Raw genomic sequence first — 24,293 nt, 5'->3', positions numbered from 1 at the left:
TCTTACTAGGGGGGCTGCCTCCTGCCCTGGTGGTCCCTCGATCACTGGGACTACTAGGGCAGGAGGCAGCCTGTATAATACGCTTTGTATACATTACAAAGCGTAGTATACGCTTTGAACGCGACAGATCCGGGGGTTAACAACCCACCGGCGCTGCAAATTGGCTGGCGGGGTGATGTTGCGGGTGGGCGGAGTCTAATTCCGGCGGATGCGTGAGATCCCTGGCTATTCAGTCCCCCAGGTACAGGTGTTCCGCGGGACTGGGGGTGCCACTTTGCCGCCACCCATAGGTAGTGGGTGGTCGGCAAGTGGTTAAGGGGGGAAGCCAATTGACTTATCTGTATGTTTTTGGGATGTGGGAGGAAACCCACACAGACATGGGGAGAACATACAAACTCCGTACAGATAGTGCCCCGGCTGGGATTTGAACCAGAGACCCAGTGCTGTAAGGCGAGAAAGCTAACCACTACGCCACCATGCTGCTTCTGTTGTTATTACTGTAAATAATTCAAGACTCCGAATCTCCAAACCATTCTAAATGATCATAGTGAACAATTTATAATCCAGGAACAGCTGTCTAGCTTGTTTACGTATGCATCATGCCCTCAGTCATGTGATCAGCCCAGTGATGCAGCCCATAATAGTAAGGGGAGCCTGTGACATGTCACATCTCTGTACTGACTGGCAGCCTGTGTTACAGGATATAAAGGTATGATTCAGTAGAGGGAGCTGATGAACCTTCCCACCTGCCATGTCTGTTCCCCTGTTGTGGTCACATGACTAATGGGCAGGGCAAGACATGGGGAGGGAGCAGGCTGGGTAGGGTATGCCCTGCTCTGAGTGCTAAAATAGCATCAGCCGAGAACTACACAATCGGGCTAGGTTTCCACTTGAGCGTTTTGTTGAAGTTTTTTTGTTTAGAAAATTTGCATTAGTTTAGCAACAAATGGTAGTGAATGGGGCCATTTTCATTAAATGAGAATTTTCGCAATTCGCTTATAATGCTTTTTGAATGTTCGCGTGATTTGTGTGAAAATTCGCATTAAATGCATGGTTACAGGAAATTGTCAGCCGTCACGACTAAGCTGTTACTTGGCAGATTATGTTCAGTTTGACTAATGCCAATTTTTACATACGAAAATTTGCATAAAATGCGTACAAGTTTACATGCAAAATGTATCTTAACAATTTTTTAAAACATAAACATTTAAACAGACAAGGTAAGATGGCATGGTGAGGCAAATACATGTGGATAAACAAATGTCCCATAACAGAATAATGCCGTACAAGCAATCAGAGAGTGGACATATCACACACTAGTGTGCAAACCTGAGTCTTGAGGATTAAAGACTATAAGTACAGATGTAGAAGAAATGGATAAGCATATAAGAGCAGAAGCATGTAGGCTATGTTGCCTCGGGGGGGGGAGGAGGAGAGCCATCTCAATTAGGTGAGAGGGGGTAAAGGGGTAAGGGAGGGGGAGAAGAGAGGACGGGGTAGGGGTAGGGTGGGGATTGAAAAAAAGGGGGGGTGGAGAGAGGGGAAGGAAAAGGGAGTAATTCAGGAACGGACAATATATTGAAAACATGAATCAATAAGAGCTGTAATGACATGAATGATTACAAAAAAAAAATTCAATTTACCCTAATGCTGGGCATACACGGCAGTGTATTTTCTTATCAATCGAGCCGCTTATGGCTTGATTGATAATTTCCGACGTGTCCGATCACCGCGTGGATCGATTCCCGGCTCGATCCTCGTGGGCGGATAATGGGAAAAAACAAAGCACAGATAAGGAAGTGCCCACGGGGACGAGCGGGAATCGATCCGCGTGCATGCTCAGACAAGCGGGGACGCACCGGCATCTAGCCTCTGGCTCGATACCGGCGCATTATCGCGCCGTGTATGCCCAGCATTGCATGCGAAATTTCACCAATCAGAAAAATCATGTACGATATTTTGGACATGAAAATGTAACACTACAGTGGAAACATAGCCTCAGAGAGACTGGAGTGTTGGATACACTACAGATGGACAGTGGCCAGAAAGTGCAGAGAGTGGAACGATAATAAAGATAAGATCACAAGACAGGGCAGCTTATATGAACCTGGCTGGCTGCAGATGCACACAGGAATCTAAGGAGGATCATTTCTCTCACAGACATGCTCCTCCTGCAGCTTCTGCTGGTCTCCCGGGAATGTGTGGTCGGGCTCACAGCTGGCTGCCTCTGTTTCATTGGATGGAGAGAGGCACCAGCATAGTGAAGGGCTTTAATGATTGGAGGGCGGGAAGAGAAGGGGAAACGCAACATACTGCTGTGGCCTGAGATCCCCGCCTGTACACTGTAGCACAGAGAGATGCGCTCTTGTAAATTGCGGCATCAAGCATTGCTGTCTGCAAGGAGGCATTATAGACAGGTTGCCAAGCCTGTCACCTCTCTTATAGTGTCAAGGGGGGTGCGGATCGCACCCCCCGCACCCCCCTAGTGACGCTAGTGCAGATGGCCCTGAAGTCCAGGATACACCAAGGGGATACTAGAAAGTAGGAATATACCATGCTGTGCTGTGCATTGCAGATGTACTGAAACAGAATTCTACTAATACAATGTAGACAGTTCTGTACTCAATGCTAGAGGCTGCTCCAGGCCTTTGTGTGAATGCCATGTGCCCAGAAACGACCTCTACTAAAGGTACATACACACATCGGGCGAGTGTACAAACGGTCATTCGGCTAATAAGGCTGGTTTTGACAAAATCAGCCGAACAAACGTTTGTGCACATACCCGATTTGCCGTCCAAACAACCAGTCCGAACGACCGGATCAGATGTGTGTATGTACCTTTATGCACATTTGTTCTCTGAGTGTTGGGAGAAGGCAGGTAATAAGTAGGCACCCTGCTGATGGCAAGGATTAGATCAACACCAGTGAACCAATGTAGCACCTAGTTTTAAATCTTGAAAAGAGTACAAATGTTAAAGCCTATATCCTGTATTATCTACAAAGCGGTTGGTTTGCACTCAGCAACGTCCTGGTCACTGGAGAGCGGTGGAAAATGATGTCAGAAGGGTGTGGCAGAAGAGAGGGGAGCTTCGAGTCCTCCAAATTAGCCCATCCTGGGTGTGGCTGAACCACACCCGAACTACAAATCATCCCCTCACCAAGCATAAACTAACTCAAAATGCAAATACAAGGAAACAAGGTTGAAGGTACAGGGTTACAGAAGGCAAGCACACAAGAATGTATGCAAACAAATATGCATGCATTCAAAAAATGCAAATATGAGGTAGAAGGTTGAGCGCATAGATGCAGGAAATGCAGACACACAAGAATGCATGTAAAAATATATGCATGCAAAAAATGCAAACATGAGAAAGATGGGCAGACGCACAGATGAGCCAGACAAAAACAAGTTTGTTTGGTACTTATCCGTTAGCCGGGCGCATCCGGCAGGTGGCGCTGTTGTAGCTAATTTCATTCATACTTAGTTAACGTAGTACTGTGTGAATGGAAGCGCCGCAGGTGGCGCTAATTACATTTATATGGCACGTAACTACAGTGTTAATGGGAATATGTATTTCAAGTGGCCAGAACTGTCACTTAATGCAATTAAAATGAAGGTGGCGGCAATTTAACAGATGAAGCCACCGCCTTCGTCTGTTCTTCTTCTCATCCCCCTTTGCCCTCCTCTCGCTTCTATACAATGCTGGCAGCCTCCCCAGAGTCGTTGGACGCGGCAGGGAATCCTGCTTGTTGTCTTGCGACGAACGACTGTGGGGGGAGGGGGACACACGTCCCCCCCAGCTGCCAGCATTGTATAGAAGCGAGAGGAGGGCAAAGGGGGAGGAGAAGAAGAAGAAGAACAGACGAAGGTGGCGGCTTCATCTGTTAAATCCGGCCACTTGAAATACATATTAGTTCCCATTAACACTGTAGTTACGTGCCGTATCAATGTATGTAATTAGCGCCACCTGCGGCGCTTCCATTCACACAGTACTACGTTAACTAAGTATGAATGAAATTAGCTACAACAGCGCCACCTGCCGGATGCGCCCGGCTAACGGATAAGTACCGTTTGTTTTTAAAAAGAAAATGAAAAAGAAAAAAAAAAACCTGTGGGTGATATCGGTTTGTGAGAGCACCATGGTCACCATAAGGGAAGTCATCCAAATGGGAAAACCTTTTTTTTACCTTCTTGGGGCCTCTTCCAGCTCCTATTAGTCAGGTGTGTCCCTCGCTGCAGCTCCAGCCTTCCTCTGTCTCTTGCTGGCAGCCTCTGAAGATCACCGGATGGGTCGGTGTTTTCTGCACATGCCCACAACCCCGGAAGCGTACTGTCTCGGGGAGGGGGAGGAGTGCAGCAGTCCTGATGAGCTGTGTCACCCAATGAGGGTGAGCTCACTGCAGCGTTTCAGTTTTGAGATAATCCAATAATAATCTGCTTGTACCATTTTTAGGGTGACTTTTCTTAAATGGGATGTGCAAAAATGCACATTCTTTTAAAAATCACTTTGCAAAAATCACAGTTGCTAGGTGATGAGCGATCACACGTTTTGTAGTATCAACTAAGGAACCATCAGTTGCGTTTTTTTAAACGCAACTGATGGTCCCATCCCCATTTATAAGGTAAGAAATCCCACTTATTAAACGTGACAGGGCACACCTGTGAAGTGAAAAACATTTCAGGTGACTACCTCTTGAAGCTCATCAAGAGAATGCCTAGAGTGTGCAAAGAGTGTGCAAAGCAGTAATCAAAGCAAAAGGTAGTTACTTTGAAGAACCTAGAATATGACATATTTTCAGTTGTTTCATCCTTTTTGGTTATGTACTATACTACCACATGTGTTAATTCATAGTTTGGATGCCTTCCATGTGAATCTACAATGTTCATAGTGATGAAAATAAACACAACTCTTTCAATGAGAAAATGTGTCCAAACTTTTGGTCTGTACTGTATATAAGTAGATAAATTCTTGCTCTACTTACATAACATATGTATTGCACTATCTAGTGATTTTTCTACAGTAAAAAAAGAGAAAATCCTTAGCATTTCACATTTAAAGTGTGGCAATTTTAAGCCAACTCTGATGTCATTTCCTCCCTTAGTCTCCTCTGCCTGATTTGCCCGCGCTTCACTATAGAAAGTGCATTGTCTCAGCATGAGAAATATTGGCTAATCAGAGAGGAACATAGGTGTTGGAGGGGAAAACAGGAGAGAAAGAGGCTTCAGCCAATCAGGCAGCTTCTGTGATACGTGCATGTTTTTACACATACAGACACACATGGTGTGCAGAAAATGCATACAGAAAACCGACAGACAAGTGTGCTCCCAGCCACAGCTTATTACACTCACTATGTCCATCTCTCATGGAGTAGAACTGGCTCTGCAGACTTCTTCAGCATCACTACAGTACAGAGTACTTGGGGAGGAGTAGAGAGGTTGGGAGCTGGGTGCTCTACACAAGAGCCTGCTGCACAATGAATAGGGACTGTCTAAAAATTTTCATCTGCAAAACTTTTTATGATTCGTTATCAGTGGCCGAGCAGATGCAGTCATTAGAACAATTGTGCAAAAAGCAGAACTTTTTTTTTCTCTCCTTGCCCTTAGTTGTCAATGGCTATCATTCATAAGGCATTCCCGCATGTGGTAATACTGAAAACAGCTGACTTTACCGAGCACTTAGCAAAATGTCAATTCATAAAAGCTGTTACCGCATGAAAAGCTCAAATTGAGGTAAATTACCACCTTGTGCGGTGATTATCTCAACACGTCACTAAATGTCGATTCATAAAGATTAGAGCAGGCGGTATTGAGACGGAGAATACCACTCCCTTGGAAGAAGCGATAAGCATGCGGATAACCGCAAAGTTAATGTAGACAGATCTTCCAGGCAGCAGTAGTGAGAACAGAACAAAAAAAGGCTTTCCAGAATACCCAGGCTGTGTTTTTTAACCTATTGGGTACCTGTTTTCATATGTTTTTTGCATCAGAAACCCTGTTAGTGTAACATTTCTTGAAGTTCTTCTAAGCTCTGGCAATTAAATAGATTGTTTAGAAAGACTAATAGACAGATTCAGTGCAGATTCAGGGCAAACAGAGGCAATTTAAAAAAAAAGGGGGGTCTATTGTTATGCCACTGGTCTGTACTAATCCCCCCCACAGTTACCCATCCTAAAACCTGTGTAATGCCCAATGGCCTAAATCTGATAGTGCATTAAATAATTAAAAATATATCTGGTAAATATATGGAGTTTAAACATTCATGAAATTGGAACTTTTAAAATACTTGTATATTTATTTTCTCTTTCCATTCCTGTCATGGTTTTCTCCTGCATTTTATTATGGAATGTAAGAAAAATCCTGTAAGATGAAAGGGTTAGTTTTAATGTCAGCTACTCCCGTGGGCACTTGTTATCACTCGATACCAGTGGTTGACAGGCAATTCCCCCATGGAGTCACTTCAGAGTGAGTTAAACTCTACCATGTGTCAAGTTCTCATTCAGCTGCATTTCAGTTCCACCCAAATGGCATGGACCATTTGGGTGCCAAAGAATGGAAGTAGCACACTACAGCAACAATGTACAGAGCTCACATATACCCCTACAAAGCCACCCAAATCAGTTATGCACAAGCAGCCCCCCCACCCAAGAAAAAAAAAAAAACTCAATTCTACATCCAATAATACCCCCCACACGTTTTCCTAAGTTTTCTCCTAGAAGATAATTTGTCACCTTCCATTTAGAATAGCTTTTCAGCACTTTGCAATTGAAAAGTACCAAAAAATTGGTGAGAAAGTACTATAAACATTATTTTGAGTATTTTTTTTTTGCTTGCTGGTGGTTTAAAGGGCATCTTATTGACAAGTTTGAAGATATCTCCTAGGAGAAAAGTCAGGAGCAAAAGTGAATTGCATATGGGCCAAGATGCCCATCATTCTGTGACACCAGCTTCCCCACCATCAAATTCTAAACTTTCAGTGATTAAACACAGACATAACTCCCAGCACGTCAGGCATAAAGAAAGCCATAACTAGAAAATAGTTGGCTTCTCCAAAGAAAACTTTGCTTGGGCCTCCCCTCTCCCTCCCTCCTGAAGAGAAAAAAGGCAGTAACTACCATATAAATGGCCACAGGAAACCTGTTAAACTAGACAGCAGAGTTGTAATTACAGATCACCCCCCCCCCCCCTAAAAACTGTCATGCCAACTCCTATGTTAGAAAAGTGGGGGCATATTGGGCAGCCAGTGAGCCAACTTTCAGCCAGTAACCGCCTGTAAGCACGAGCCTACAGTGCCTACTGGTAGATCTGGCTCTAGACAGTGTATATGCAGTACTATTTTACAATTTTACACAACCACTTTGGAAATCCTACATTCACATGTCCCCAAAATAACCTAGTTTCATGACCACGTCATCTAAATAACAGATATATGCAGCCCTCCAAAAGCAAAAAAAGCTTGTCCCTAAATAAATTAAGAAGGCTGTTTTCCCAGGAGAACAAAATTAGGCAGGCAAAAAAAACATACTTAAGCAGGTATGTCTGCCTATTAAAGTAAATAAGATGCTCGTCTCCCAAATAACTCAGCTAGGCAAGCATGTCCCCCCCCCCCCCCCCCCCAAATACCATAACCAGGCAGTTTTCCCCCAAATAAAACAGACAAATTTACCAAACACTACAGTTAAGCAGGTCTGTCCCCAGATAATAATAGTGGCCTTTCTTGGTCCAGAGCCACTAAGCTAACCCAGTACAGTGGCAGTCCTGAGTAAATTTCCCCTGCCCCAATGCATGTTAATGCACTACAAACAAGAGCATGCAGGATCTTTATTTCACCCATCCAAGCCGTGGCTTGTCCTACACTTGCATGTGGGCATGTGTGCTGGAGATCATGCCTAATGGCACATGCTCAGGTGTGTCTACCCATGTACATGGGTGCATCAGTTTGCCTAAGCACCAGAAGTACTCTGAAAGGCTGCACTGGGGAACTTCCTGTTGCTCCCTAAACCTGTTGCTGACCTGGATTGTCAGACCTCCCTTCTGCTGCTGCATTGGACTGGTCCTGGTGGACATATGCCAGTTTGATGCCCACCATTGACCTCTATCTGTACTTGAATGTATGCCTACTTCCTAGGCTTGAACCAATTCTCCTTCTGCCTTCTAAGGCTCAGTGCATACCAAACACCTCTAGCAGATCTGCAAAACGCTAGAGGTTTTTGAAGCAGATTTCAAAGCGATTCTAGGCATGTTTAGAGACGTTTTCTAAACATGCCTCGCATTTTTTGGAGCGTTTGTGTAGCAGATTACTAATATTGTTACAGTAAAAGCTGTTACTGAACAGCTTCTGTAACAAAAACGCCTGGAAAACCGCTCTGATCTAGCGTTTTTCAGAGCTGTTTTCCACTTTTTTATACTTTAACACTGAGGCAGAAACGCCTCAAAAATCTAAAAAAATGCTGCAGCCCCTGAGTTTTCGTTTGTGCAAAAAATTACCTGCTCTAGTGTGCACCATCCCATTCACGTTCATTAGCCAAGCGGTTTTCCCCTTGCAAGCGTTTTAAAAACGCTTCAGAACCGCTCTGGTGTGCACCAGCCCTTCCTGTGTGCTGCATCAGTCGCTCTTGCCCCTTTTCCGCAGGCAGCTAAATTGCGCACTTAGTGAGCAGTTAACAAGCAGCAGTGAGCATTTGCCAAGCACCAACAAGAAATTGCCAGGCAACAGGAAGCAGTTACCAGGCAGCAGCAAGCAGCTGTGAGATTTTGACAGTCTTTTCACTGCTTATCAACTGCTCGTGGAAAGATGCTCTTACCGACCTGAATTGTCTGACCATTCCTAACATGCCTGCTGTTCAACCGTGGTCGGATTTAATTGGTCTATTTGCAAGCTGCACTCCAAATTTACATAATACTGAATAGTCCTCGGAATTAATTGCATCTCATTGAGCATCCCTCGTTATTATTATTACAGACCTAAAATGCACAGAGTACCCAGATAATTCACGGTAACCCAGAACCACTAGGAAAGTATAAGGGGCTCAAAGAGATCACAAAGCCCTCTCAGACCAGGTTCACAGTGGTCCATTGCATAATGCACATGTTAAAATGAGTGTGAACTGCAAAGGAGACTGGACATAGACTTTAATACAAAGCCTGCAAGCAGCGAGTTAGAATAACGTGATCTGTTACAATGCAGGAATATGAACAGCCTCATAGATTTGCATGGACAGTCAGTTGACAGGATTTTTCGCCAACGCAACTGAGCACTGTGAACTACGCCTCACTAAAAGAGAAAGAAAAATAAACTATGCTTACAGGTTAAACTTGTAAAAGTCTATTTATGTCAGTAATTAAACTCAAAAGGTGAAACTAATATATAAAATAGACACATTACATGCAAAGTGAGAAATTTAAAGCCTTTATTTGTTAAAAACAATATCAGCAGCAGCAGCAGCAGCACCACTTTAGTGAAAAGTAGCTGTTTTATTAAACTTGCAATAAAAATCACATGTCCAGAATAGGCTGAAGGCAATTTCAGACATCAAACAAATGGAGCACATTTGAAATCGGCGCCGGTAGACTTGGGCGCAGGATACAGCGGTATATAGCTGATCCTGCTTCTGCACAAGTCCGGTCCGATTTAATTACTATTCCACCTCCAGGCCGACATGGATAGTGGGGGAATGAAATAATTCGGCTTCCAGCGATTGCTGGAGGCCGAATTATTATGTTTTTAAGCAACTTCGGCTCCATCTTCTGGCGGAGCCGACGTTACTCACTGAGCGTTTCAATAGCAATGATTCCTATTGAAGTCTATGGAGGTGCCGGCTGCGCCCAAATCTAGCAGTGCTGAAAAGCACTGCTCCGAACAAATGACAGCGCTCATAGGCTGCCTGCAACTGATTTGTAGACCAACAGAGGCATGCAGAGCCCCACAGGGCTAAATACATGCCTTGAATGCAAATCAGATGTAAATCATGTACTAGTCCTAATCTATAATTTGAATGCAAATTTATGCACATGGATGCAGCTAGCCATAAGTATACTTACATGAGTTTTGTACAGCAGGAGACGTTGGCAGCGCTTCCAACTAGGAAACTACAGCCCGCTGTTTCAAAGCGACATGCTCCTTCTTCAAGTTGCGAGCTCATTCTCAATTCAACTTGAATGGTGAAACTAATATATGAAATAGACTCATTACATGCAAAGTGAGATATTTCAAGCCTTTCATTGTTATCATTTTTATGATTAAAGCTTACAGCTTATGAAACCCCCAAAATTAAAATCTGTGAAAGTTAGAATATTGTAAAATGGTTCAATATTCTAGGCTCAAATTGTCAGACTCTAATCAGCTAATTAATCCAAACGACCTGCAAAGGGTTCCTGAGTCTTTAAATTACCAGTGAAACTCCAAATAATTAGAATATCCTGAAAAAGTTCATTTATGTCAGTTAGGGCCCTTTCACATGGGCAATTAAGCTGTGTGCTCACCAAGCAGTTACCAAGCAGTAGCGAGCATTTACCAGGCAACAGCAAGCAGTTCTTAGAGTTCAACAGGCTTTTCACTGCCTATCAACTGCTCATGTGAAAGGGCCCTAATTCTGGACCAGACTGAGGCCCAGTGCACACCAAAACCGCTAGCAGATCTGCAAAACGCTAGCGTTTTTGGGAGCAGATTTCAGAGTGATTCTAGACATCTTTAGAGCGGATTTGTAAACATGCCTAGCGGTTTTGGCTGTGTTTTTGTGTAGCAGATTACACAAATTGTTACAGTAAAAGCTGTACTGAACAGCTTCTGTAACAAAAATGCCTGGCAAACTGCTCTGAAATAGCGGTTTTCAGAGCAGTTTGTTTTTCCTATCCATTACATTGAGGCAGAAACGCTTCTGCAAACATGCAGCAGTAGGCACTTTTGAGGTTTGCTACAATCCTAAAACCACCGGTGTGCACCATCTCATTGAGATACATTAGCCGAGCGGTTTGACAGACGGATCACATCAAAAACCGCTCGGTGTGCACTGGGCCTGAGCCACCATTTAAATCTGCCTTCTTAAGCCCTCTTATCAACAGTCCGTTGATAGGCAGTGAAATTCCTCTCAAACTCTCACTGCTGCCCGGTAACAGCTTGTTGCTGCCTCGTAACTGCTCACTGCTGCCTGGTAACTGATTGCTGAGCACAAAGTTCAACAGTCAGTGGAGAACAGGCCTAAAACAGAATGTATTTGCAATCATTTAGCTTTATGTGAGCAAGAAATAAATACCATGATACATCACTGATAAATATGCAAAACATCTCTGTATGCCCCTAAGACCTCTTTTCCATGAGCAGCTGATAGGCAGTGAAATGCCTCTCAAACTCTCACAACTGCTTGCTGCTGCCTGATAACTGCTCGCTGCTGCCTGGTAACTGCTTGCTGAGCACACAGTTCAACTGTCCGTGGAAAAGAGGCCTAAAGCCTGGTACAGACTTTCAATTATGATTGGTCAATCACTTACCAATTTTACCCCATCCATATTGTGTGAGGATTTACCTACAGAATCTGCTCATAGTAGTCAATATCGGTTGACCCTTAGGGCTCAAAACCCACTAGGAGCCTTTTCTAAGCGCTAGTGGTTTGAAAAGCTCCTGCTAATGCAATGCTATGGGGGATTTTTATACCCATAGCATTACATTAGCAAGAGCTTTTTAAATCACAAGCGCTTAGTAACGTAATGCTAATGTGTTCTAAGCCTTATACTACATGGATGGGGTAAAATTGGTCAGTGATTGGCCAATCATAATTGAAAGTCAGTACCAGGCTTTAAAGAGAATCTGTACTCTAATATTCTTACAATAAAAAGCATACCATTCTATTCATTATTTTCTCCTGTGCCCCTCTGTGCTGTTTCTGCCACTCTCTGCTGCAATCCTGGCTTGTAATTAACAGTTTTAGGCAGTGTTTACAAACAAACTAACCAGCTTCTAATAGGCTCAGCTAAGCATAGTGTGTGAGTCACTCAGAGTATGCAGGGGGCCTGCAGAGGGTGTGTATCGCTTCTACCAATCACAAGCAGCCCTGCACATTCCACACAATCAAGCTTTAGCCCGACAAACAGGACAGAGGAAAGATACATTGATTTATTACAGAGACAGTGCACTTAGGAAAGACTGCAGTAAGCCAGAGCAGATTAGAACAGGCATAGGAACTTATAGGATAGAAGAACTAAGGCTGAAAAATTTGTTACAGAGTCTCTTTAAGTTCTACAGGTCCTGGGACTACTAACACCTAATTAGTACTTACACTGCATCTACCTGGCCTCAAGATCTGAATAATTCATACAGGTGAAACTCAAAAAATTAGAATATCATCAAAAGTTAATTTATTCTGAACGAGACTGAGGCCTCTTTTCCACAACCAGTTGATAGGCAGTGAAATGCCTCTCAACCTGCTTGGCAACTGCTTGCTGAGCACACAGTTCAACTTTTCATGGAAAAGAGCCCTTAAAGTGGTATTAAACTCTGACATAATATTCAATAATAAAAATGTGTTTTCCTACTTTTTATAACCCATACAGTTACATATTTGCTTTTGTGCACAAGTATTATTATTCGGTACTTATCCGCTAGCCGGGCTCATCCGGCAGGTGGCGACAAAACTCCACCAGAGTTACATCTTTCCCTACTATCCATGGCGGCCTGGAGGAGGAATAGTAATTAGCGCCACCTGCCGGATGCGCCCAGCTAGCAGATAAGTACCTATTACTCATTTCGAAATAAGTTTTCAAAGTTCAGTTTATTTGCTCTGACCGCTGCCAGTGCATTTTATTCATAACTGGTGTATTTATATTGTAATGTACCCAGTAATGATTTCTGAGCAGCTGTCTGTGTTCGGAACCATATAAGAGGTTTCTGCACAGAGAATATTTACTTAACCACTTAAAACCAGCTGAGCGGTCTGGACGAGCTCAGCTCGTCCAACACCACCAGCGGCTGCCGCTCAGGCCCTGCTGGGCCGATTTTAATGAAATAAAAAGCAGCACACGCAGCCGGCACTTTGCCAGCCGCGTGTGCTGCCTGATCGCCGCCGCTCTGCGGCGATTCGCCGCGAGCAGCGGCGAAAGAGGGTCCCCCCAGCCGCCTGAGCCCAGCGTAGCCGGAACAAAAAGTTCCGGCCAGCGCTAAGGGCTGGATCGGAGGCGGCTGACGTCAGGACGTCGGCTGACGTCGATGACGTCACTCCGCTCGTCGCTATGGCGACGATATAAGCAAAACAAGGAAGGCCGCTCATTGCGGCCTTCCTTGTTTATTCTGGGCGCCGGAGGCGATCGGAAGATCGCCTCCGGAGCGCCCTCTAGTGGGCTTTCATGCAGCCAACTTTCAGTTGGCTGCATGAAATAGTTTTTTTTTTATTTAAAAAAAACCCTCCCGCAGCCACCCTGGCGATTTAATCAGAACGCCAGGGTGGTACCAGCGGTCTCTGTCCCCTTAAGAACCAGAGACCACTGGTACAATAACGATGGAATACCGACAAAATTGCCGCATATACACCCCGCAACCGCCATCCACACCGCACGCCGGGATCCTCAGGACACCCACTCTGCCATCTCCATGACGGCACAGTCATGTGAGCCGGTCAGGAGCCGCTTTCATTGGCTCCTAACCGTGTTTATCAATGTAAGCCTATGGGAGTTGCTTATATTGATATATACGGCCAGGAGCCAATGAATTCGGATCCTGACCGGCTCACATGGCTCTGCCGTCATAGAGACAGGCAGAGCAAGTGAGCTGCGGTGGGGAGACTGCGGCGTGATCGTCGAAAATGGCGGATGACTGCTGCGGCGGTGAATTGGAATCTGCACCCTGGCAGCCAGGTAGCCAACAAAACAAGGCGTAGATTTCAATTAGCTTGGTCCTTAAGTAGTTAATTGTAGCAAGTGAAGAATGTAAACACAAGATAAGGTTATCACTAGTTCAGATGCGGATTTCCCTGCAGGAGAAAAAGTACCGTAAGTCCTGTGTTTTAACCCTTTGAATGCTGTTCTACTAAAAAAAACAAATGTGGCAGTATATTATATCCTGAGTGTAAACAATCTTTTAGAGCAAAGAAGAAATGCTGGGTTTCAAACCACTTTAAGAAGGCAGATTTAAGTTACAGGTGAAACTCAAAAATAAAATTTAAATATCATGCAAAAGTTAATTTATGTCCGTCCGTTAGGCCTCTTTTCCATGGACTGTTGATAGGTAGTGAAATGCCTCTCAAACTCTCACAACTGCTCACTGCTGCCTGGTAACTGTTTGCTGAGCACACAGCCCAACAGTCCATGGAAAATTGGCCTAATTCTGAACCAAGCTGTAGCCCCACCTGAAGCCTTTTGTAAGGCCTCTTTCCCATGGACAGTTTGATAAGCAGTGAAATGCCTCTCAAACTCGCACAACTGCTCACTGCTGCCTGGTAACTGCTTGCCGAACACACAGCTCAACAGTTTGTGGAAAAGAGGCCTAAATTGATTGGTCCATTTTCAAACTGCATACATTTGCATAAATATTTGCATAATTTCAGAAGAATTTGCATCTCATTGATCATCCCTACTATAAGGCCTCCTTTCCACAGACTGTTTATAGGCAGAGAAATGCCTCTCAAACTCTCACAACTGCTCACTGCTGCCTGCTTGCTGAGCACACAGCTCAACAGCCTGTGGAAAAGAGGCATAAGTGTTTGTGATTTGAAAAGACCTTGCTAATGTAATGCTATGGGTGTGATCCCACTTGAGCAATATGATTTTCTAAAAATCCCCCATAGCATTGCATTAGCTTTTCAAATCACTGTGTTTGAGCCCTGAGAGACAATTTAAAGGCTCAGGAACCCTTTGCAGGTGTTTTTTTTTTATTAATTAGCTAATTAGAGTCTGACACTTTGGGCATGGTTCAGGCCTCTTGCACACTGCAAGCAATTCAGATTCAGATTCCGCTTTTTAATCAGTTTTTACCTCCGATTCAGATTCAGATTTGCAGTGTGCAAGGAGCAAACTGCAAATCTGAATCTGAATCGGAAGTAAAAACAGATTAAAAAGCGGAATCTGAATCTGAATTGCTTGCAGTGTGCAAGAGGCCTCACAAAGCTTTTTCACCTGTTTCCCTCTGTTTTCACCTTATCTATGTTACATTTTAGGCTTCCAAATAGCAAAAATATAATATAATTAAGATAAGAAAAGTAATATTGAAATGAAGTTAATCAGGAACAACTTACTTTGAGTGATTATTTTTCTTGTAATTGTGCTGAAAGGTTATTTTAATCAATTAGGTGATAAATAAGACATTTATGAGAAGTTTTGTGAATAGAGCATAGAATATTGAGGCTAGATTCACAGTGGGACGTTGCGTTTTGATGCCACGTTAAAGTCGCACCGCAAGCTTACAACGCAACGCGCCCAAAAAGTGGCAACGCCTCGTTACCGTCGCATACAGCAGATACAGTAAAAAATACAGGCAATGAAAAGTATGCATCCAAGCCATTACTGAGCATGTGCAAACAGTCCAATGCAGCTAATAACGTGTATAACACACTGCATGCAGTACTTTTACTTAACGTGCAGCGTTAGTCACTAACGTAACGTATGCACTGTGAACGGGGCATTGATTTTTCATTGCAGTGAGTTATTCTGCGTTAAATGCTGTTTTAACGTGCGACTTTAACGTCCCACTGTGAACTTAGCCTGAACCTTTTTACAATATTCTAACTTTCTAAGATGTTGATTTTGGGGTTTTCATAAGCTGTAAGCCATAATCTTCAAAATTATAATAAATAAAGGCTTTAAATAGCTGATTTTGCATTTAATAAGTCTTTCATATATTAGTTTCACCTTTCAAGTTGAATTACTGACATAAATGAAGTTTAACACGATATTCTCATTTTTCGAGTTTAACCTGTATGTGTCAGTAATCAAAGTTGATAACACTGGTGTATTGGGCTCTATTCACAAAGAGCCAAAATTTCCTGCAAAATTTTACCGCTATATTCCCGCCAGCGGTAAACTACGCATTTTTTCCACATTCACTAATATTTTCCGCATGTTTTCCGCATGCGGGAAAAAAGATGCGGAAACAGCCATTATTCATGCGGGAATCATGCAGGAATCATGCGGTAAAAAGGTTGCATGAAAAAGTGTTTAAAAAAAAAATTAAAGTCCAGCAAGCACAGCCCTTAAGCCTCCACACTTCATTAAAGTCAATGGGATGCGGAATATATCACCTACTACTTGTAGGTGATGAAAAAAATCGGTAAATAACGACGAAATGATGCGCCTGAACATTTTTGAGAATTGATTTTTTATTGCGGAAAATACCGACTTTTGCGGAAATTTTTCCGCATGAATCCCGCACTTTTACCGCACTTTTTCCGCATGCGGAAAAAACATGCAGGAACATTTTGAGAATGTCAACTTGACGGTATTTTGGTTGCAAACTTCCCGCATGTACTTTACCGCATGCGGGAAGTCTTTGAGAATAGAGCCCATAGTGTGCCTATAGCTTATAAATAATACTTTTAGAGTTAAATGGTAAGTCACATTGCTCTGCAGTTGTCACTTTGTTCCACTAAGGCCTCTTTTCCACGGACAGTTGATAGGCAGTGAAATGCCTCTCAAAGGTCTCTATTCATAAAGCATTCCCACATGCGGTAATGCTCAAAACAGCTGACTTTCCCGACCATTTAGGAAAGTGTCCATTCATAAAAGCTGTTTCCGCATGAAAAGCTACAATCCCTGAGCAGTGCGGGAAATTACCGCCTTATGCGGTGATTATCACAAGTGTCACTGAAGGTTAATGCATAAAGATTAGAACAGGCAGAATGTGAACGAAGAATCCCGGATGTTTAGATAATGCGATAAGCCAGTGGATAATAGCCAAGCTAGAGACAGATCTCCCCCAGGCAGCAGCAGTGAGAGCAGAGCAAAAAATGCATCCCGGAATACCAAGGCTGTGTTTTTTAACCCATGGGTACCTGTTTGCAGATACATTTCACATCAGAAAGCCTGCGTGTGGAACATTTCTTGAAGTTCTTCTAAGCTGTGGCAATTTAATAGATTGTTTAGAAAGACTAATAGACAGCTTCAGAGAAGATTCAGGGCAAGGAGAGGCAGTTTAAAAAAAAAGTACATGTAAAAGGATGCTGGGGCTGCCTCTTGTATAGTAACACTGTCTCTGCACAGAGAAAATGTAACAACTCAGCTAGTACTGCTAGTTTAGTGCGGGAATTCCCCGACCTTTTGTCGCAAGTGTAAACATTTTTATAAATTAGCACACAAAAGTCTAAAATACCGATACGGTGTTTTCCCTCCAAGATTTTTTTTTCCGCAAATGTTTTATGAATAGAGCCCAAACTCTTACAACTGCCTGCTGCTGCCTGACAACTGCTTGCTTCTGCCTGGTAACTGCTTGCTGAGCACACAGCTCAACAGTTCATGGAAAAGACAGTTGAACTGTATGCTCAGCAAGCAGTTACCAGGCAGCAGCAACGTCTTAGTGTGAAAGAGGCCTTAATACTCTTTTTCACAAGCAGTTGATAGGCAGTGAAATGCCTTTCATACTCTCACAACTGCCTGTGAAAAAGAGGACCAAGGCCTCTTTCACACCAAGACGTTGCGTTTTAGGGGACGTTAAGGTCGCATAATGTGCCCCTATAGCAACGCATGGTGGTGTTTAAGTTGGACATCAGATTGAGCCGCGTTATGCTTTGGTGCGCCGTTTAGGTTCTATCCTGGGAAGTCCGGATCTTTTCAATGATTCAGATTAGTCGAATTGGATCATTGAAAAGATCCGGATCTTTGAATCATTTTACTAGGGAAGCAGGGGTGCAGCAGAGTGAGAGGTGCAGGAGAATGAGGGCACATTGAGGGTGCTAGTGGGGAAGGGAACGATGCAGCAGGAAGATCGTGCTTGTGCACAGAAGCTACAGTTCCTGTTTCTTCCAGACATCCACTGTGAACCAAATCATTTATTGTGATGATCCGGATGATTCGACTCACAAAAAAGATCCGGATCAAAGATCCGAACGATCTGGACAACACTACAGTGCAGTGAATATTAATTAGCCATGTGGCTGGGAACAATAGCAGACTCTCCCCTTACTGAGCATGTGCAAACAGTTTAACGCAGCTAAAACCACCAGCACAGCATGCTGCACTTTCATTGAACGGCGAGCGTTACACTGTAACGCAACGTGAGCACTGTGAACAGCCCATTGATTTTTCATTACTGTGAGTTGGGCTGCGTTACAGGCTGCTCTAATGTGCGCCTGTAACGTCCCACTGTGAAAGCAGCCTAAAAGTGGACCAACTAAGGCCTCCTTTCCACGAACTGTTGAGCTGTGTGCTGCAGTGAGCAGTTGAAAGTTTGAGAGGCATTTTACTTAGAGTTGGGCGAACAGTTCGGCTGTGTTAGCCGAACTGCAGCCAAACTGTTCGGCTGCCCAACCTGTCATGTCGCCGTGGCTCTTACTACTTCCGGGTCGCAATGACCCGGAGTAGTACGTCTGCGCTGGCCCGGCGGAGCGCGTCTTAGATCGCGCTCCCCGTTGCCGGGCACTCTCTGCGCATGTGTGTGACGTCACTCATGACGTCACACACATGCGCAGAGAGTGCCCGGCAACGGGAGCGCGATCTAGGATGCGCTCCGCCGGGCCAGCGCAGACGTACTACTCCGGGTCATTGCGACCCGGAAGTAGTAAGAGCCACGGCGACATGACAGGTTGGGCAGCCGAACAGTTCGGCTGCAGTTCGGCTAACACAGCCGAACTGTTCGCCCAACTCTAATTTTACTGCCTATCAACAATTCTTGGAAAGGAGGCCTGATCCTGCCAAGGTAAAAATTGATTGGTCAATTTGCAAGCTGCCTATATTTGCATACAGAATTCACATAATCCATCAGCTGGGAATTATTTGCATCTAATTGTCCACAAGGCGGTGACCTTTTACACACAGGCGGAGCACTGACAGAAATTGCCAGGTTAGAGGTGAAGTGGCAGGGAGTAGAGAGGTGGCATTTCTGGAACTGGCAGAAAAGCAGGTAATCACTTTAGTGCTGAACACAATTGCTAGTACTAGTAAAGAGAGAAGTCAGCTAGACATGTTGGCATTTGTAGTTCCACAGATGTGAGCAAAAGGGACTGTAGGGCATGCAGGGAGTCACTTAAAGATTTAAAGTTTCTAGCAGAACATGCAGGTCTTGTAGTCCTAACTATGCATCTAACTAAGGCCTCTTTTCTACGGGCTGTAGATCGGCACTGAAATGCTTCTCAAACTCTAAGGCCCAGTGCACACCAAGTGTTTTTGGTGGCGTTTTAAAAAATGCTGTCGCTTGGGAAAATGCTTGGCTAATGTATCTCAATGGGATGGTGCACACCAGTGGTTTGAGGTTTTTAGCAAATGTGGCTCCTGCAGCATTTTTATGGTTTGCAGAAACGTTTCTGCCTCAATGTAAAGTATAGGAGAAGCTCAAACCGCTCTGAAAAATGGTAGATCTGAGCGGTTTTCCAGGCGTTTTTATTACAGTAGCTGTTCAGTAATGGCTTTGCTGTAACAATACATGAAATCTACTACACAAAAATGCTCCAAAAAATGATAGGCATGTTTAGAAAACCTCTCTAAACATGCCTAGAATCGCTCTGAAATCTGCTTCAAAAACCTCTAGCGTTTTGCGGATCTGCTAGAGGTTTTTGGTGTACTGGGCCTCACAACTGCTCACTGCTGCCTGGGAACTGCTCACTGTTGCCTGGTAACTGCTTGCTGAGCACACAGTTCAATTGCCCGTGGAAAAGAGTCCGAAAGCTGATCAATGAGATGCAAAATCTCCTTGCATTCAGATTTCATGTAAATTGTTATGCTACTTGAACTTGGACCTATAAAAATTGCCAGGAAGTTATTCTGATTGGTTTCAAACTGCATATAAAGTGGACCTGAAAATCCCTGAGGCTTCTTTTCCACGGACAGTTGAACTGTGTGCTCAGCAAGCAGCAGCCAGAAATTCTGAGAGAGACATTTCACTGCCTATAAACAAACAATCCGTGAAATAGAGGCCTAAAAAAAAAAAATTCCACTTACCTGGGGCTTCTGCTAGCCACCTGCAGCTGTCCTCTGCCCACGCATACCTGGAATGATCCTCTTGTCCCCCGCCATGGCTTGCTTTCTCTTCTGCCGGTCACCGTCCACTGTGCCTGCGTGGCCCTAGCTGTCTTTATTCGCACTCCCGTCGCTGGGAGCGTCCTGCCCAGGCACAGTAGAGATTTTCTTGTACTGTGCATGATGCTCCTGGACCTGAGAGGGTGAATGAGGATGTGCACGGCCAGGGCCGTGCAGGTGCAGTGGCCATTGACTTGTAAGTTGGCGGTGAAGAAACGGAGCCGCAGCGGGGTACCAGAGGATCTTTAAATATACAGGTGCGGTACAGGATGGCTGCAGGGGGCTGAGAGATCTGTTATAATTTACATGAGATTTTAATGCAATTAAAAATTATGAAATTATTTGCATCTTATTGATCATACCTACATCCAACACAGAGAGCGCAATGGACAATATGGGGTTTTACCTCTACCCAGTGGGGAGAGATTGGACTTATAGCGTACTTCCCAACTTTTTGAGATAAGAAAGAGGGACACTTAATCCACGCCCCTGCCACACCCCTGCTCACGCCCCCACCATGCCCCTAGTCAAGTATACCATAAAGATTAGATAAGAAAAATGTTTTATAAATCAGACCACACTGGTCCTTTCTATCCTGGTTCATTTTCCTTCATAGTGACATTTTAAAATTAGTAAAGACAAACACTTATATAGCGCTTTTCTCCTGGCGGACTCAAAGCATCAGAGCTGCAGCCACTAGGACGCGCTCTATAGGCAGTAGCAGTGTTTGGGAGACTTGCCTAAGGTCTCCTACTGTATAGGTGCTGGCTTACTGAACAGGCAGAGCAGAGATTCGAACCCTGGTCTCCCATGTCAGAGGCAGAGCCCTTAACCATTACACTATCCATCCATTAAAATATCAATTTAAAGGATGAGAATAAAGTTTACAGTCAAACACAATTTTTTTTTTTTTTAGTAGAGAAATACACACACTCCCCCCAAAAGACAGACAGTTGGGAGCTAGGCTTGTTGTTGTACATACCACAGAGGTAGGTGTTTGCTGACATCTAGGCCTCAGAGAAAGGCTGGTATGACATGATGCTGGGACATGTAGTTAAACAGATTCCATTGGACTGTATTGAGCCACGGGTTTGCACAATCATTTTGACAACACATTGTACACCTTTTTATGTGAACTTTTGTAGCTACATCTGATGAATAATTGCTCTCTGTCACATGTTGAGAAGCCGCCTAGTTGAGTGAGATAACAGCAGACTAGGTGGGCAGAGCTGCGTTGGTTACTTAGCACCACATAATTTTGCTGCTCACGGTGCAAGCAAATGTGATACTGACAAAGCTGTGTGAGAAGATTGGGCACTAGTATGGGTTTAGGTGACCCAGCAGGGAAACCTCATGAGGAAATTGTTAAAATGATTGGATGCTACAAACACAGCACACTCTACCATTTTTAGGGCCCATTTCCACGGGCAGTTGAACTTTGTGCTCTGCAAGCAGTTACCAGGCAGCGTTGAGCAGATACCAGGCAGCAGCAAGCAGTTGTGAGAGTCTGAGAGGCTTTTCCCCAGGCAGGACAGAGGGGAGAGACGCTCCAGCCTCAGGGCGCAGTGTAGGAGGGGGCGCACAATTCACTCAGCTATCATTCCCCTATTGTGTATGAAGCAGAGCGAAATAAGAAAAGGGGCTACATGGCAGTGACTGCAAGCCAGATAACTAGAGATTAAGGTGTTGGGGGCCCTGGGGCGCCTCTTAGTCCAATAGCAATCAGTGTGGAAAGGCTGAGGTGAGAGGGATGGAGGGGCACTCCTTGGTGGCTCAGCCTTGGTTGCTGGAGGACCTTGTCCTGACTCTGTCCCCAGGGATGAGCTTTTGATGAATTGCAAATGGGTTTCATTCGGAATTCATCTGGATAATAACTGCACCTGAGTGGGGGGTTAACTTCAGTGATGATCGTAATCAGCAAAACTACGATTTCGTACATTTTCGCAATTACGCCTCTACGTAATTATGATTTGCAAACTAAATTGATTTCGTAGTCATTCATAATTTTGCATAAAAATTCACGTAACTTTCCCGAAATGTTGCGTCATTTTGTGCCGACTTTGGAGGTTAATAGCTAAGCACCCATACATGCTATTAACACCAAAATTGCTACCTATGTTAAAAGGAATAGTAAGTACAAGGGACATTTTTTCCAAATAGACCGTATAGTTTTTGAGAAAATCGATTTTAAAAAATGCAAATAAAAAATGTTTTTTAAACTTGGAAAAATGACGGTTTAAAAAACATTTTTCTTTGCATTTTTAATTTTCTCAAACTACGTTTTTTTGAAAAATTATTTTTTTTCAGCTTGTACCCGCTATTCTCCTTAACATATGTACCAATTTTGGTAGCAATAGCATGTATGGGGCTGTGCTATTAACTTCCAAAGTCGGCACAACATTTTGTAAAATTGCGCAAAAAAATTATGCGAAATTATGAAATACTACTATTACATACGAAATCAATTACGATTTTCCCTGGAATTTCGCACTATGATGCGAATTTCGATGTGAAATTTCGGCCCATCACATCGTATCACACGCCACCTTCCAATTCAAGGTCGCATGACTACCACTGCTTCCTCCCTTCCGGGTTGAAGGAGGAAGCGTGGTAGTCAATGACCACAAATTGGAACACGGTGAGACAGTAATAATGCAGATGAATTCTGAATTAAACCCATTTGGAATTCATCAGAAGCTCATCCCTGCTTTTCACTGCCTATCATCTGCCCGTGGAAAAGGACCCTTAGGTTTCAGATAAGTTATAGTAATAATGCGCCCCCCCCCCCCCCCCCAACCAGAATCATGTTAAAGGAAACGTGACATGATGAGATAGACATGTGTATGTAAAGTGCATAGCACACAAATAAATATGCTATTGTGCCTTCTTTTTTTTTTTTCTCTTCCTAAAAAGAGTTAATATTCTACTATGCAACTTTTTCTCCAGTCGGGACCCAGTCGGACTACTAAAAAAGAATAAGGCCTGAGACCCACTAGCAGGGCTTTTCTAAGCGCTAGTGATTTGAAAAGCTCTTGCTAATGTAAGGCTGTGAGGGATTAAAAAAAAAAAATCACATCCTTCAAGTGGGATCACACACATAGCATTCTATTATCAAGATATTTAAATTACAAGTGCTTAGAAAAGCACTGCTAGTGTGTACCAAGCATTAAAGCCATAAAATACTTCCAGGAGAGGATAGAGAGAAAAGTCATTAGTCCATATATTTGAGCACTCTGAGACACAGACAGACTGTTGCATTCAGCTGAGAAAAAAACAATTTTTTTTTTTAAATACTGGTAAAACATAAAACTGTGGGATATCTAAAAGTCATTTTTAGGAGTTGCAGGATAGATACAATTGTTTTATCTCTTCACTTTGTTTTCACTCAAGTATCTCTTTAATGCATATGCTTTGCCCCAGGGTACTGTTATCTCACAGGGTATAATGAGATACAAATATTTCTGAGTTCATACAGAATTATGTAAATTGTTATGCAAATATAAGCAGCTTTAAAATGGATCAAGTTCCACCCAGGTTTAAATGGCTTGGTCTATTTTCAAGCTGCAAATATTTGAATAAAAATGTGCATAACTTGGCATGAACCCGGAATATTTGCATCTCACTGATCATCCCTAGTACCGGATTGGAGTAATATTAGAGTATTGGATTGCTTAATATTTAGGGATGATCAATGAGATGCAAATATTTCAGAGTTTATGCAAATGTATGGACCTTTTTTTTAGCAAAGTATATTTCCAATCGGAAATAAGCCTTTCACGGAATTCCAATTTCTGCAGTGAAAGGCTTATTTCCGATTGGAAACTTGGAAATTGGAATTCTGCAGATTTAGGAAGCTCCTGCATAGTCAGGACCGGTAGAAAGTTAGGGGGGGGGGGGGGGGGGGTTGGTAGGATAGGTAAATCTGCAGCTCGCAGTGTGGTGCTGGGATAAATAAAAATTGGGTAGGTGACAGTGAATTGGGCATTGATAGTATAGATGTTAGGTGTAGATCAGGTCTTCCCAACCCTGTCTTCCAGTACTACCAAGTTCTGTGGAAATCTGCAGAGCTAGATAATAAGCTCTGCTGAGACACTAATTACCCCACCTGTGAATGTTTGTGGTTTTCTGTAATACATACGGTTGGTGGTTC

At 43.6% G+C, this 24,293-nt stretch overlaps 1 protein-coding gene across 1 annotated transcript in view; it reads right to left on the bottom strand.

Moving 5' to 3' along the window:
• Positions 1–9,820, bottom strand: part of LOC137534811 (large ribosomal subunit protein eL33-like) — a 243,047-nt gene extending 233,227 nt beyond the window's left edge. The window contains exon 1 of the mRNA XM_068256467.1: positions 9,810–9,820. The gene's annotated coding sequence lies outside the window, so the exon portion shown is untranslated. The remainder of the gene's footprint in view (positions 1–9,809) is intronic.
• Positions 9,821–24,293: the final 14,473 nt, after the last annotated feature.

The sequence above is a fragment of the Hyperolius riggenbachi genome, chromosome 10, assembly GCF_040937935.1.
Source record: "Hyperolius riggenbachi isolate aHypRig1 chromosome 10, aHypRig1.pri, whole genome shotgun sequence".
Classification (NCBI taxonomy): domain Eukaryota; kingdom Metazoa; phylum Chordata; class Amphibia; order Anura; family Hyperoliidae; genus Hyperolius; species Hyperolius riggenbachi.
Note: the sequence above shows the minus strand (reverse complement) of the source record. Positions and strands in the feature narration are given on the sequence as shown.